This window comes from Mobula hypostoma, chromosome 9 (assembly GCF_963921235.1).
Source record: "Mobula hypostoma chromosome 9, sMobHyp1.1, whole genome shotgun sequence".
NCBI classification, from domain to species: domain Eukaryota; kingdom Metazoa; phylum Chordata; class Chondrichthyes; order Myliobatiformes; family Myliobatidae; genus Mobula; species Mobula hypostoma.
In genome coordinates this window covers 148513824-148530302 of record NC_086105.1, presented here as the reverse complement: position 1 = coordinate 148530302, position 16479 = coordinate 148513824, and the positions used below count along the sequence as shown (strand labels likewise).

At 45.1% G+C, this 16479-nt stretch overlaps 1 protein-coding gene across 2 annotated transcripts in view; it reads right to left on the bottom strand.

Annotated features, from left to right (window-relative positions):
- The window catches only part of capn15 (calpain 15), a 316435-nt gene extending 300567 nt beyond the window's left edge, over positions 1 to 15868 (bottom strand). For both annotated transcript variants that reach the window (XM_063059439.1, XM_063059442.1), the window contains exon 1: positions 15738 to 15868. The gene's annotated coding sequence lies outside the window, so the exon portion shown is untranslated. The remainder of the gene's footprint in view (positions 1 to 15737) is intronic.
- Between the last annotated feature and the right edge of the window lie 611 nt (positions 15869 to 16479).

Here is a 16479-nt window from a genome sequence, read left to right as displayed (position 1 = left end):
CTCCCTCACCTCTACCCCTCTGACTCTCAATACAGGAGCCCCTCAGGGCTGCGTACTGAGTCCCCTCCTTTACTCCCTGTATACCCATGACTGTATCGCCACCCACAGCTCCAATCTGCTAATTAAATTTGCCAATGACACTACATTGATTGGCCTTATCTCAAACAATAACAAGGTGACCAACAGGGAAGAAATCATCTCTCTGAGAAGTGGTGTAAAGAAAACAACCTCTCCCTCAATGTTGCAAAAACAAAGGAGCTGGTTGTGGACTACAGGAGGAATGGAGATGGACTAACCCCTATTGACATCAATGGATCTGGGGTCGAGAGGGCAAACAGCTTCAAGTTCTTCAGCATCCACATCATTGTGAACCTCACATGGTCTGTACACACCAGCTGTGTGGTGAAAAAGGCACAACAGCACCTTTTTCACCTCAGACAGTTAAATAAGTTTGGTTTGGCCCCTAAATCCTAAGAACTTTCTACAGGGGCACAGTTGAGAGCATCCTGACTGGCTGCATCACTGCCTGGTATGGGAACTGTACCTCCCTTAATCACAGGACTCTGCAGAGAGTGGTGCGGACAGCCCAGCACATCTGTAGATGTGAACTTCCCACTATTCAGGACATTTACAAGGACAGGTGTGTAAAAAGGGCCCGAAGGATCATTGAGCATCCAAGCCATCCCAACCACAATCTATTCCAGCTGCTACCATCCAGGAAGTGGTACCACAGCATAAAAGCCAGGACCAACAGGCTCCAGGACAGCTTCTTCCACCAGGCCATCAGACTGATGAACTCACGCTGATTTGAGTGTACTCTATACTACATTGACTGTTCTAATTATTATAAATTATTATTAATCACTGTGATTGCACATGACAGTGGTATGCGAATTGTATGCTGGCATTTATAGCGAGAGGATTCGAGTACAGGAGCAGGGAGGTACTACTGCAGTTGTACAAGGCCTTGGTGAGACATCTGGAGTATTGTGTGCAGTTTTGGTCCCCTAATCTGAGGAAAGACATCCTTGCCATAGAGGGAGTACAAAGAAGGTTCACCAGATTGATTCCTGGGATGTCAGGTCTTACATATGATGAAAGACTGGATGAACTAGGCTTATACTCATTGGAATTTAGAAGATTGAGGGGGGATCTGATTGAAACGTATAAAATCCTAAAGGGATTGGACAGGCTAGATGCAGGAAGATTGTTCCCGATGTTGGGGAAGTCCAGAACGAGGGGTCACAGTTTGAGGATAAAGGGGAAGCCTTTTAGGACTGAGATTAGGAAAAACTTCTTCACATAGAGAGTGGTGAATCTGTGGAATTCTCTGCCACAGGAAACAGTTGAGGCCAGTTCATTGGCTATATTTAAGAGGGAGTTAGATATGGCCCTTGTGGCTACGGGGGTCAGAGGGTATGGAGGGAAGGCTGGTGCAGGGTTCTGAGTTGGATGATCAGCCATGATCATAATAAATGGCGGTGCAGGCTCGAAGGGCCGAATGGCCTACTCCTGCACCTATTTTCTATGTTTCTATGTTTCTATGACACATTTAGATGGAGATGTAACATAAAGACCTTTACTCCTCATGTATGTGAAAGATGTAGAAATAAAGTCAATTTAATTCAACAGGATAATGAAACTGTCCAGTCATGAAAATGGATCTCAGCCCAAAATGTCAACTGTTCATTCATTTCCATAGATGCTGCCTGACCTGCTGAGTTCCTCCAACATTTTGTGTGTGCTACCTGGATTTTCAGCATCAGCAGAATCTCTCGTGTTTAGGATAATGAAACACTGTGTTCATAGAACATACTAACCTAGTAACCTTTCCCTCCTACATAGCCCTCCATTCTTCTAAGCTCCATGTATCTATCTAAAAGTTCCTTAAATGTTCCTAATGTATCTGCCTCTACCACCACTCCTGCACCCGCCACTCTCTGTGTAAAAACGCTACCTCTGACACCCTCCCTATACTTTCCTCCAGTCAACTTTAAATTATGCCCCTAGTATCAGCAACTTCCACCCTGGCTGTCCACTCTGTCTGTGCCTCCAACCACCTTGTACACCTCTGTCAGGTCACCTCACACCCTGTTTCAGTCCAAAGACAAAAGCCTGAGCTCACTCAGCCTTTCCGCATTAGACATAATTTATACTTTATTGTCGCCAAACAATTGGTACTAGAACGTACAATCATCACAGCGATATTTGATTCTGAGCTTCCCACTCCCTGGATTACAAATATTAAATATTAAAAACAGTAAAAATTAGTAAATATTAGAGATTTAAATTATAAATCATAAATAGAAAATAGAAAAATGGGAAGTAAGGTAGTGCAAAAAAAACCGAGAGGCAGGTCCGGATATTTGAAGGGTACGGCCCAGATCTGGGTCAGGATCCATTCAGCAGTCTTATCACAGTTGGAAAGAAGCTGTTCCCAAATCTGGCCGTACGAGTCTTCAAGCTCCTGAGCCTTCTCCCGGAGGGAAGAGGGATGAAAAGTGTGTTGGCTGGGTGGGTCGTGTCCTTGATTATCCTGGCAGCACTGCTCCGACAGCGTGCAGTGTAAAGTGAGTCCACAGACGGAAGATTGGTTTGTGTGATGTGCTGCGCCGTGTTCACGATCTTCTGCAACTTCTTTCGGTCTTGGACAGGACAACTTCCATACTAGGTCAGTGCATCTATAAAAATTAGTGAGGGTTTTAGGGAACAGGCCAAATTTCTTTAGTTTTCTCAGGAAGTAAAGGTGCTGGTGGGCCTTCTTGGCAGTGAACTCTGCTTGGTTGGACCAAGTCAGGTCATTTGTGATATTGACCCCGAGGAACTTAAAGCTTTTGACCTGTTCCACTTGCGCACCATCGATGTAAATTGTGTCGTGCAGTCCGCTACTCCTTCTGAAGTCAACAACCAATTCCTTCGTCTTGCTGACGTTGAGGGATAGGTTATTGTCTTCACACCATGCCACCAGGTTCTTAATTTCCTCTCTGTACTCAAACTCATCATTACCCGAGATACGGCCTACAATTGTTGTGTCATCAGCAAACTTATATATTGAGTTTGATGGAAACTTGGCTACACAATCATGGGTGTACAGTGAGTACAGCAGGGGGCTGAGTACACAGCCTTGTGGGGCACCGATGCTCAGGGTGATTGTAGAGGAGAGCTTGTCCCCTATTTTTACAGCCTGGGTCCTGTCTGTGAGGAAGTTGAAGATCCAGCTGCAGATCTGAGTGCTAAGGCCCAGGTTCCGGAGCTTAGGAATCAGTTTATTTGGAATGATGGTATAAAAGGTAGAGCTGTAGTCAATGAAAAGGAGCCTTACGTATGCGTCTTTATTCTCCAGGTGTTCTAAGGAGGAATGTAGGGCCAGAGAGATGGCATCTGCCGTTGACCTGTTGCTCCGGTAGGTGAATTGCAAAGTGTCGAGGTTGACTGGTAGGCTGTGGTTGATGTGTGCCATAACCAATCGCTCGAAGCACTTCATAGCAATTGATGTCAGAGCCACAGGTTGATAGTCATTCAGGCATGCCACCTTGCTCTTCTTCGGCACTGGGATTATCGTTGCCTTCTTAAAACACGAGGGGATCTTAGACTGAAGCAAGGAGCAGTTGAAGATGTCAGCAAACACTCCAGCTAGCTCGCTTGCACAGGCCCAGAGAACCCGTCCCGGGACGCCATCTGGGCCCGTCGCCTTCCTTGGATTTATCTTCAGGAAGGCCCCCCTAATGTCCTCCTAGGTGACGAGAATCTCGATGCCACCAGGTCCGGTTCATCCGGAGGGAGCGGGACGCTCCTCTTCTGTTCGAATCTTGTGTAGAATACGTTAAGTTCGTCAGGAAGAGAAGCGCCACAGTTATTGATATTCCCAGCCTTTTCTTTGTGCCCAGTGATCTCATTTAGACTCTGCCATAGTCTACTGGCATCCCTTTGGTTAGCCTGGGCTTCCAACTTGGCTCGATATTGCCAACATGCTCTCTAATCCAGGCAGCATCCTGGTAAATCTCCTCTGTACCCTCTCTAAAGCTGCCAGGGGTGGTGGTGGAGGCAAATACATTAGGGACATTTTAGAAACTCTCAGATATGCACATGAATGAAAGAAAAATAGAGGATTATAAGGAAGGGAAGGCTTAGATTGATCTTGGAGTAGGTTAAAATGTCAGCAGAACATCGTGGGCTGAAAGGTCTGCACTGTGCTGTAATGGTCGATGTTCTATAGCAAATATACCCTTACTTAAGAATGCAGACAGACTTGCCCACAATATTCCAAGGTGGTCTCATATACTGGAACATAACACCTCTACTTTTACAATCCATTCGTGCTGTAGTAAGGTTAACATTCCATTTGTCTTCCTAAAGACTTCCTGACCGTACACATTAACATTGAGTGAATCACGTTTTGACACACACTTTTCTTTGGGCATCGACATCTGTCGATCCTCACTTTCCATATCCCCTCCCCCACCTAACGTGGGTGACCCACATTAGTACAGGTCGAGCAACCCTTAATCTCCAAAATCCAAAATGGTTTTTTAGTGCCGACGTGACGCCACAAATGGAAAATTCCCACAAGGTGCTGGGAAGGTTCCCAGACGAAGAGCAGATCTCTGCGCACCGCAGACAGTTCTGAGAAGTGACCGCACGTATGTAATGAACAGAAGTTGGTGAAAAATAGAAAAGCACTGCATAAAGCTAAAAATTAAGATCTCAATCGTGTATTGAAAGGATAGATTTGTCAGTGTCACGGTGAACATATGCTGCTTAACGCCGTGCTGATCGCAAAACAAGCAAAGATCTATCATGGTGAACTTACAGCTGAAGGTAATTGTGAATATTCAGCAGGTTGGTTGCAGAAATTTCTGAAAAGGTACGATATTAATCTTTTCTAAGATTAAAACAGTTTAAAGATGAAATGTCTACTGATCACAAAGCAGCAGAGAAATTCAATGAGTTTGTGAAGATTGTTGCTGGTGAAAAACTCACACTGGAACAAGTCTACAACACTGATTGTTTTATACCTCATATAAAATCTAAAATAAAGCCAAGTACAAATACAGTATACTGTACCCTGTTAATCAAACTCTGTATTGTAGGTAGAGACTGGAAGCCTGCTGTTGTTCAACAGCTGGTTCAGGTATTCTCCCGCTGCTGCTGTGCTGCACACATTAGATTTTCCTTATATTAATGGTATATAATAATTTTTACTGTTAAGTACATATGTGTGATGGGTGAGTGTGAGACAAGGACTATTTACCGGTAGCACATTAATTCAGAGTCAGAAATGATGGCAATCCCGAGCTATCACATTATATATTCCAAAATCCATAAAAATCCAAAATCACTTCCAACCCCAAGTATTTTGAATAAGAGGTACTCAACATATAATATCACATTCCATCAGCCTTTTGGTATGCACCTGCCAGCCAACACTGAGTCACAGAGCTGCACAGTGTAGAAACAGATCCTTTGGCCCCACATATCTATGCCGAGCATCTATATTAATCCCAGTTCCTGTTATTAATTCTGTGCCCTGGTCATTCAAGTACCTGCGCTGAATTGAACTGAATTGACTTTATTTCTTACATCCTTCACATACATGAGGAGCAAAAATCTTTGCGTTACATCTCCGCTGAAATGTGCAATTTATAGTAATTTGTAATAAATGGTATGTACAACAGGACAGTCAATATAACGTAGAAATACAATTGTATCAGCATGAATTAATCAGTCTGACGGCCTGGTGGAAGAAGCTGTCCCGGAGCCTGTTGGTCCTGGTTTTAATGCTGTGGTACCGTTTCCCGGATGGTAGCAGCTGGAACAGTTTGTGGTCGGGGTAACTTGGGTCCCCAATGATCCTTTGGGTCATCTTTACACACCTGTCGTTCACATCTGCAGATGCGCTGGGCTGTCCGCACCACTCTCTGCAGAGTCCTGTGATTAAGGGAGGTACAGTTCCCATACCAGGCAGTGATGCAGCCAGTCAGGATGCTCTCAATTGTGCCCCTGTAGAAAGTCAGGATTTGGGGACTCATACTAAACTTCCTCAACCGTCTGAGGTGAAGGAGGCGCTGTTGTGCCATTTTCACCACACAGCCGGTGTGTACAGACCACATGAGATCCTCGGTGATGTGTATGCTGAGGAACTTAAAGCTGTTCACCCTCTCAACCCCAGATCCATTGATGTCAATAAGGGTTAGCCTGTCTCCATTCCTCCTGTAGTCCACAACCAGCTCCTTTGTTTTTGAGGGAGAGGTTGTTTTCTTGACACCATTGTTTCAGGGTGATGACTTCTTCTTGGTAGGCTGCCTCGTTATTATTTGAGATAAGGCCAATCAATCTAGTATTGTCAGCAAATTTAATTAGTAAATTGGAGCTACGGGTGGTGACACAGTCACGGGTATACAGAGAGTAAAGGAGGGGACTCAGTACGCAGCCCTGAGGGGCTCCTGTATTGAGAGTCAGAGGGTTGGAGGTGAGGGAGCCCACTCTTACCACCTGCCAACAATCTGACAGGAAGTCCAGGATCCAGCTGCACAAGGCAAGGTCAAGGCCGAGGTCTCTGAGCTTCCTGTTGAGCCTGGAGGGAATTATGGTGTTGAATGCTGAACTGTAGTCCAAGAACAGCATTCTCACATAAGTATCCCTGTTCTCCAGATGTGTAAGGACGGTGTGTAGAGTTGTGGCTATTGTGTCGTTTGTCGATCGGTTGTGTCAGTAGGCAAATTGTAGGGGGTCCAGTGTGGGTGGTAGCATGGTCCTTGACCAGCCTCTCTAAGCATTTGCTATTATTGAGGTGAGTGTGACAGGATGCCAGTCACTCAGGCATGTTACCTTGGTCTTTTTTGATACAGGGACAATGGTGGATATTTTGAAGCAGCAGGGCACTCTACACTGGGAGAGGGAGAGAGGGAGAGAGTCTGTAAACACTTCTTCAACATTGCTGCCTCCACTACCTCCTGTTGGTGTGATCGGCACGGTGCCATAGCGGTTAGTATCACGCTTTACAGCGCCAGCGATCTGGGTTCAATTCCTACTGCTGTACGTTCTTCCCGTGGCCATGTTCAGGTTCAAGTTCAATTGCCATTCAACCATACACATGAATGCAGCCAAACAAAACAGCGTTCCTCAGGGGCCAAGGGACAAAACACAGTGCCAACAGCACACTGCACATAGTTACAATGGCAGAAAAACACAGTCACAAACAGAAATAGTATGGCCCAAGTCCCTGAGTGGCCTGGCCTGTAGATTGATGGTGCATGGGATGTTGTCCATTCCAGCTTTCCTCCAGGTGCTCTGGTTGCCTCGCGCATTCCAGAGATGTACAGGTTAGGATTAGTAAATTGTGGGCATGTTATGTTGGCATCTGAAACATGGAGACACTTGTGGGCTGCCTCCAGCACACCCTCAGACTGTGTTGGGTTTGATGCAAATGACACACTTCACTGTATGTTTTGGTGCTTTGATGTACATGTGGCAAATAAAGAAAATCTTAAACCCTGAAATCTTTCTCCTCTGGCAACACATTCCAGGTGTCAACTGATTTAACCCTCAGATTTCCAGCGAACTTGGATATATTACACTTCACCCACCCATCTAAGTCTCTGACAGAGTGTGCATTGTTATAGCCTCAACCCAATCACAGGCCACGGAAATTAAAATTAAAGATTAGCTTTACTCGTCACACGTACATTCAGCAAATTGCAGTAATGACCAACACAATGCGTGGCAGCCCACCACACTTCTGGTGCCAATGGAGCATGCCCACAATTTCCTACCCGCACTTTGGACTGTGGGAGGAAACCAGGGCACCCGGAGGAAACCCACATGGTTACAAGGAGAAGGTACAAACTCCTTACAGTCCGCAGTGGGAATGGAACTCTGATCTTGCAGCTGACGCTGTAGGGCATTACACTAACTGCTACACCACCCCAACGGAAATGTAAGAAGTGGCACCACTAGTCACAGGAAAACCAAAAATGAACCCATTCTCTGGTTTCTGTCTATCTTTGACCAACAGCAGTCATTAAAAATGGTAATATCAGCTACAGGTCACCCTTGGGCCAGTTGTGGTACCTGCTTACCCCTAACCCTACCTCTCCCTCCCCCCCACCGATCAGGGTCACGTGAACCCATGGGAGCAGGTGGTGGATGGTCGTACGAGCAGTTGGTGCAGATCACAAGTCCTGGTTATGTGACCACTGACACCAGGCAGACGATCTCTGAACGGATAATGGCTGGGGTCACCCATTTTGTAAAGACACCCCTCAGAAGAAGGCAACAGCAAAACACTTCTGTAGGAAAGTTTGCCCGGAACAATCATGGTCACGACCATGATCACCACGTCGTCTGACACAGCACGAAATGATGATGATGAATATCAGCTGTATCAATGTCTGGTCCAGGAACTGCAAGGCATCCGACCACAACAACATGCAACAGCTTGTGAGGACAGCTGAGAGAATCACTGGGGTCTCTCTTCCCCCGACCCAGGACTTATGCCGGAAGAGTTGCGTTCTCAGAGCCCTCAGCATTATCAAGGACGCCTCCCATCTGTCCCACAATCAGGCAGAAGGTACTGCAGTATAAGACAAGGACTTCAGACTGGGGAACAGCTTCTTCCCCCAGGCTGTGAGACCTCTAAACACCCTGCTAGCACCCAGTACACGTTATTTATCACAGCGCCAGAAACAGTAACACTTATGTATAATTAACAATATGTCATATAGGCATTTTATGTCAACTTGTACATCTGTAGAATACTCCTTCTATTATCTGTTAATATTATTTTACAAGCTGAATGTGAAAATGTACCATATTTTGCACCTTGGTCCATAAGACCATTAGATATAAAAGCAGAATTAGGCCACTTGGCCCATCCAGTCTGCTCTACCATTTCATCATGGCTGATCTAATTTTCCTCTCAGCCCCAATCGCCTGCCTTCTCCCCATATCCCTTCATCCCTGACCAATCAAGAATCTATCAACCTCTGCATTAAATAAAGACTTGGCCTCCACAGCTGCCTGTGGCAAAGAATTCCACAGATTCACCACTGTCTGGCGGAAGAAATTCTCCTCATCTCTGTTCTAAAAGGACACACCCCTATTCTGAGGCTGTGCCCTCTGGTCCTAGACTCTCCCACCACAGGAAACATCCTCTCCACATCCACTCAATCAAGGCCTTTCACCATTTGATTGGTTTCAATGAGTCACCCCTCATCCTTCTGAATTTGAGTGAATACAGGCCCAGAGCCATCAAACACTCTTCACATGACAAGCCATTCAATCCTGACATCATTTTCATGAACCTCCTTTGAACCCTCTCCAGTTTTAGCACATCCTTTCTAAGATAAGGGGCCCAAACCTGCTCACAATACTCCAAGTGAGGCCTCACCTGTGCTTCATAAAGTCTCAACATTACATCCTTGCTTTTATATTCTAAAAACATAAACATTGAGGAACATTGTTCCTCATTTGTCCTCCTCCGCCCCCCCCCAACCTTTTTATTCTGGCACCTTCCCCCTTCCCTTCCAGTCCTGACGAAGGGTCTCGGCCCGAAACACTGACCGTTTATTAATTTCCATAGATGCAGCCCCAACCTGCTGAGTTCCTCCAGCATTTTGTGCGAGTTGTTCTGTATTTTCAGCACCTGAAGCATCTCTCGTGTTTAGTGTTATGTTTAGCAGCATACATCTTCAGAGTTCAAAATACATTCATTCAGACATCCCACCTCTCCTGGAAGTTCCGGGAGTCTCCCGCATATTAATAGTGGCTCCCTGATGCCCGCAAATTATATACAATATCACGGAAATCAATTTTTTTGAGAGCGAGTGAGAGAAAAGCAAGAGAGAGTGCGAGAGCGATCACGAGAGAGAGCGAGAGCAAGCAAGCGAGAGAGTGAGAGCGTCACCTCAGACTACACTAAAGTGTACCCCTGCCTATTAGGGGTCAAAATAATGACAGTGTTGCTCGCTGCACTGTTTGCAACAGTGACTTTTCAATTGCTCATGGTGTGTTAAGACTGTAAAAGACATGTTGAGGTGAGTTTAACAGGTGTCATTCGTTCATTAGCATAGCTAACTTATTTAAACTAGCTGGCTGGCTGCTAAGGAGCTACTCTACTGCAGACATCCCACCTCTCCCAGAAGTTCCGGGAGTCTCCCGCAAATTGATGGTGCTACCTGCCTGAAATGAGTTTTTGCAGGGTGTGATGTCTGTTTATTATCAAAGTATGTACACTTTGTATATCCAGCCTTGAGATTTGTCTCCTTGCAGACAACCACAAAGCAAAGAAGCCCATTAAAAAAAAGACCGTCAAACACCCAATGTGCAGAAAATAACAAACCGTACAAACAATAAAAGTAAGCAAACGCCATTCAGAACTGAAGTTCTTGGAAGCGAGTTCACAGTCACTGCCGGTCCAGGAGCCTGTTAGTTGCAGGCCACAGTCTCAGTTCAGCGCGGAGACGAGTAAACCTCACAGAGCAGTTAGCGGAACACCAGCCCATAACTTTTCTCTGGCCCTGACACCCTGACACCCTGACACCCTGACCTTTTCAATCTGGTCCGGTGCTGAAATCGGCCAAACGCTGGGTCATCCCTCACTCTCAGGCCCGGGCCCCACCACCTCGACTTGAACCGTGCACGTCACACCACGACCGTCCTGCACCGCCAGTTCACGCCACAAACATGCCAGGGTGTTTGAAAAGCTCAGCTCCAAAAGGGAACTTACAGGCTATTGACTGCAGTGACCACGTCCAAGAGGAAGTGTGGTTAATACAGGAATCTATAGTTGTGTTTGCTACCAGCAAGTTGTCACTGTGCTTCACCATCCCCATCTTAAACCAGAAGTGTGTCCCCTTGAATGACAATAAACTTGAAGTTAATATTCCCTACCCTAGAGTATCCAGTCGTCACCAAAGTAAATTAATTGTTTACCATCCCAGGTGACAAAAGCTTACTCCAAATGCAACCATGCACTAGCTGGTATAGAGCATTAAATCCAGGAACAGTGGGAATCTGGATTAAACTAAAATATACCCACGTTAGCCTTCCCATCAGCATGTCTTGCTGCAGCTTTCAGATCAGAGTAGTCAGGGATTAAGATAAACCGTAATGAAAATCAAATGAGAATCCTCAATGCCCTCTTTCTCTAGGGTAGTGCTAATGTTAGCAAAAGCTTAGAACAGACAGATGGGGACTTTGGGAGTTAGCTCAGGCATCGCATTGAACAAAATCCCATCAGAAACAAATTAATCCAAAACTTCACGACTGAAATGGATAATATTGCCCACTGCCGTTAAAATAGATTATACAATATATTGTCTTTCTGATGACTTGTAAGAGCTGATTATTGACTACGGGATTAAGAAATTGGCGGTCCATGAGCTAGTGATCATTAGGGGATCTGAGGTGGACGGCATAAGTAATTTTAAGTTCCTCGGCGTTATCGTATAAAAGGATTTGTCCTGGGACTAGCACAAAAGTGCCATTACAAAGAAAGCACGGCAGGGCCTCTGCTTTCTTAGATGTTTGTGCAGGTTCAGCACGTCACCTAAAACTTTAGAAAACTTCTACAGATGTGTGGTGGAGAGTATATCGACTGGCTGCATCACAGACTGGTATGGAAATACCAATGCCCTTGAATGGAAAATCCTGCAAAAAGCAGTGGATATGGCCCAGTCCATCACAGGAAAAGCCCTCCCCACCATACAGCACATCCACACGGAGCACTGCCACAAGAAAGCACCATCCATCATCAAGGACTCCCACCCACCAGGCCGCGCTCTCTCCTCACTGCTGCCATTGGGCAGGAGGTACAGAAACCTCATGTCCCACACCACCAGGAATAATCATCATGTCACAACCATCAGGCTCCTGAACCAGTGCAGATAACGTCACTCACCTCAACATTGAACTGACCAATGAACACAACCTACAGATTCACTTTCAAGAACTTTACTAACTCGTGTTCTCAGGATTATTTATTGACTTTTTTGTATTTGCACTTTGTCCCCTTTTGCACATTGATCATTTGTCAGTCTTTGTGTGCAGTTTTTCCGTTGATTCTATTGTAGTTCTTTGTTCTACTACGAATGCCAGCAAGAAAATGAATCCCAGGGTTGTATATGGTAACATATACATACTTTGACAATGAATTTTCTTTGAACTTTAATGAAGGTCAACCCACCAGACACCTTATCACAGTTATCATCCAGGAAAAGTCTCACACTTAACTAAAGCTGAACCGAGTGGTAGGTGGCCAAAATTAGGACAATGTTAACTGAAGGAATGATTAATGAAAATTGCTGAGGATCAGCAAAAATATTTTAGCACATCAGTAATTGTATTAACCTTAATAATACATCTGCTGCTACTAAGAAGTTTATCTACAGTATGATAGACGTACGGCATCAATATCCCATCCACTGACCTCATGTTTTAGAGAAGATAGAATGGACATGGAGAGGACGTTTCCAATAGTCGGAGAGTCTCAGACCAGAGACCATGGCCTCAGAATACTAGGATGTCCCTTTAGAACAGAGATGAGGAGGAATGTTTTTTAGCCAGAGGACAATTTATTATCCCTCTCAATCCAATTCTCCTGCCTTCTCTCTGTAACCTTGGGCACTCTTAACGAATCAGGGACCTATCAACCTCTGCTTTAAATATACCCAATGACTTGATCTCCACAGCCATCCATGGCAATTTATTCCACAGATTCAACACCATCTAGCTAAAGGAATTCCACCTCATCTCTGTTTGAAAGGGATGTCCTTCTATTCTGAAGCTGTGCCCCCTGGTCCTGGACTCCCCCACGATAGGAAACATCCTCTCCACATCCACCATATCTAGTCCTTTCAACATTCCAAAGGTTTCAATGAGTTTCCCCCCCCACTTCATTCTTCTGAACTCCAGTGAGCACAGACCCAGGGCCATCAAATGCTCCTCATATGTTAACCCTTTCATTCCCAGGGTCGTTCTCACGACCTCCCCTGGGATCCATGTACTGGCATTGGAGAATCTGAACCCTCCCCAAAGCCAGCACATCCTTTCTTAGATAAGGCACTCAAAATTGCTCACAATACTCCAAGTGCAGTCTGACCAAAGCCTCTATAGCCATCTGTGGCAATGAATTCCACAGCTTTGGCACCTTCCCACAGAGGGTGATGAAATCTCTGCAAATTCTCTATTCAGGGGTCTTAGAGTCCTTTGAGGATACTGAAACACACACACACACACACACACACACACACACACACACACTCACACACACACTCTCTCACACACTCTCTCTCACACACACACACACACTCACACACACTCTCTCTCTCACACACACACACTCACACATACACACACACACACTCACACACTCTCACACACACACACACACACACTCACACACACACTCTCTCACACACTCACACACACACTCACACACACACACTCACACACACATACACACACACACTCACACACACTCTCTTTCTCACACACACACACTCTCTCACACAAACACACTCACACACACATACACACACACACTCACACACAAACACACACTCTCTCTCTCACACATACAGAGCCTATAAAAAGTATTCACCACCCACCTCCCTGGAAGTTTTCATGTTTTATGGTCTTGCAACATTAAATCACAGTGGATTTAATTTGGCTTTTTTTGACACTGATCAACCGAACAAGACTTTCATGTTGAAGCAAAAACAGATCTCCACAAAGTGGTGTAAATTAATTACAAATATGAAACACATAATAATAGTCAAGTCAGTATTTAGTAGATGCACCTTTGGCAGCAATTACAGCCTTGAATCTATGTGGATAGGTCTCTATCAGCTTTGCACATCTGGACACTACAAATTTTCCCCATTCTTCTTTACAAAACTGCTCAAACTCTGTCAGATTGCATGGTTATCATGAGTGAACAGCCCTTTTCGAGTCCAGCCACAAATTTTCAATTGCATTCAGGTCTGGACTCTGAGTTGGCCACTCCAGGACATTAACTTTGTTGTTTTTAAGTCATTCCTGTGTAGCTTCAGTTTTATGCTTGGGGTCATTGTCTTGGTGGAAAACAAATCTTCTCCCAAGTTACAGTTCTCTTGCAGATTGTATCAGGTTTTCCTCCAGGATTTCCCTGTATTTTGCTGCATTCATTTTACCCTCTGCCTTCACAAGTATTCCAGGGCCTGCTGCAGTGAAGCAGCCCCACATCATGATGTAGCCACCACCATGCTTCATGGTAGGGATGGTGTGTTTTTGATGAATTGCGGTGTTGGTTTACACCAAACATATTGTTTAGTCTGATGCCAAAAAGCTCAGTTTTGGTTTCATCAGACCATAGAACCTTCTTCCAGCTGACTTCAGTCTCCCACAGGCCTTCTGGCAAACTCTTGTAGAGATTTCATGTGAGTTTTTTTCAACAGTGGCTTTCTCTTTGCCACTGTCCCATAAAGCTGTGACAGGTGAAGCATCCAGGCAACAGTTGTTGTATGCGCAGTGTCTCCCATCTCAGCCACTGAAGCTTGTAACTCCTCTAGAACTATCACAGGTCTCTTGGTGGCCTCCCTTACTAGTCCCCTTCTTGCACAGTCACTCAGTTTTTGAGGACAGCCTGTTCTAGGCAGATTTACAGCTGTGACATATTCTTTCCATTTCTTGATTGACTTAATTGAGATATTTAGTGACATGGAAATTTTCTTGTATCCATCTCCTGACCTGCGTTTTTCAATAACCTTTTCACAGAGTTGCTTGGAGTGTTCGTTTGTCTTCATGGTGTAGTTTTTGCCAGGATACTGACTCACCAGCAGTTAGACCTCCCAGATATAGGTGTATTTTTACTACAATCAATTAAAACACCTTGACTGCACATGGTGATCTCCATTTAACTAATTATGTGACTTCTAAAACCAATTGGCTGCACCAGCAATGATTTGGTGTGTCATATTAATGGGGAGGTGAATACTTATGCAATCAATTATTTTGTGTTTTATATTTGTAATTAATTTAGATCACTATGTAGAGATCGATTTTCACTTTGACGCAAAAGAGTCTTTTTCTGTTGATCGGTGTCAAAAAAAAGCCAAATTAAATCCACTGTGATTCAATGTTGCAAAACAATAAAACAATTGCACATATATACACACAGGCACATGCGCACACACATATACACAGACACACGCGCATGCACACACACACACACACACACGCATGCAAATATACACACAGACACACACAAGCACTTACGCACACAGGCACACACACACACATATACACAGACACATACACAAGCAGACACGTACAGATGCAGACACATACACACACACACATATACACACACACAGTCACATGCACACACAAACACAGTCATACACACACACACAGTCATATCCACACACAGTCATTTCCATACACACACACACAGTCACACTCATATCCATACACACACAGTCATATACACACACACACACACACACTCATATCCATACACACACAGTCACACACACACACACTCATATCCATACACACACAGTCACACACACACAGAGACACATATCCATACACACACAGTCACACACACACACAGACACATACACACACAGAGTCATATCCCCACACACACACTCACAGACACGGGGTGATTGTCACCGATGAACCAGGCGGTGGGTGACAATGCCTCACACGGGCTCTAGGACCGCTCGCTGACTGGGTTGCAAACGCTCACTGACCTGTTTAATCCGGAGCCGGGTGAAAGCCCGCCGATCGGCGGACGGGACGCTGTTGTGCCGCGCGATCGCTCCGATTCCGATCTATTTCCCTTTCGATCAGGGCTTCGGAGACAGGAGGCGGCAATAGCCGCAGCCACAAGCAGACTACAAATCCCAGGATTCCCTTCACCACCCGAAACGGGGCATCGCCGCATTCGCGCATGCGCCACAGCCCCAGCGCCTCGTGGGGAATGTAGTTTCGATCGTAACTCGTGAACAATAACGGCGCTGATTGTGTAAAGAACAACTTTCCTACCAACCAACAGTTCCCGTTCTTTTGAGAATAAGCTACAGTGATATTCACTCTCAGCACATAAAGCAAAAAAATTTAAATTAGAAACATCCTTTTTTTTCCATTTTTTAGAGAAAAATTTGCCGTTCCTCTACGCATGCGTAAAATATCCCCCCCCCGCGCTTTAAGAGAACTCTGCTACACGATTGGACCATCACTCTTATGCCTGCTACGTCATGGTAAAGTTCTCTAACATTATTGGGTATTGTGTCCATCAGTTGACAATGGAAGCACCGCCTATTTTACTGCAACCAATAGCCTTTCGGGGAAGCGCAACTGACTCAAGCTGATAGGTGGAAGTTAAAGAAGGCGGAACCACAGCGATCTGAATCACATCAAGATTTGTGTATCTGTCCAATCATAGTTGGTCAAGCGTGTCCGGAGTCCGGAAGAAGTGGTTCTATTGCGGCG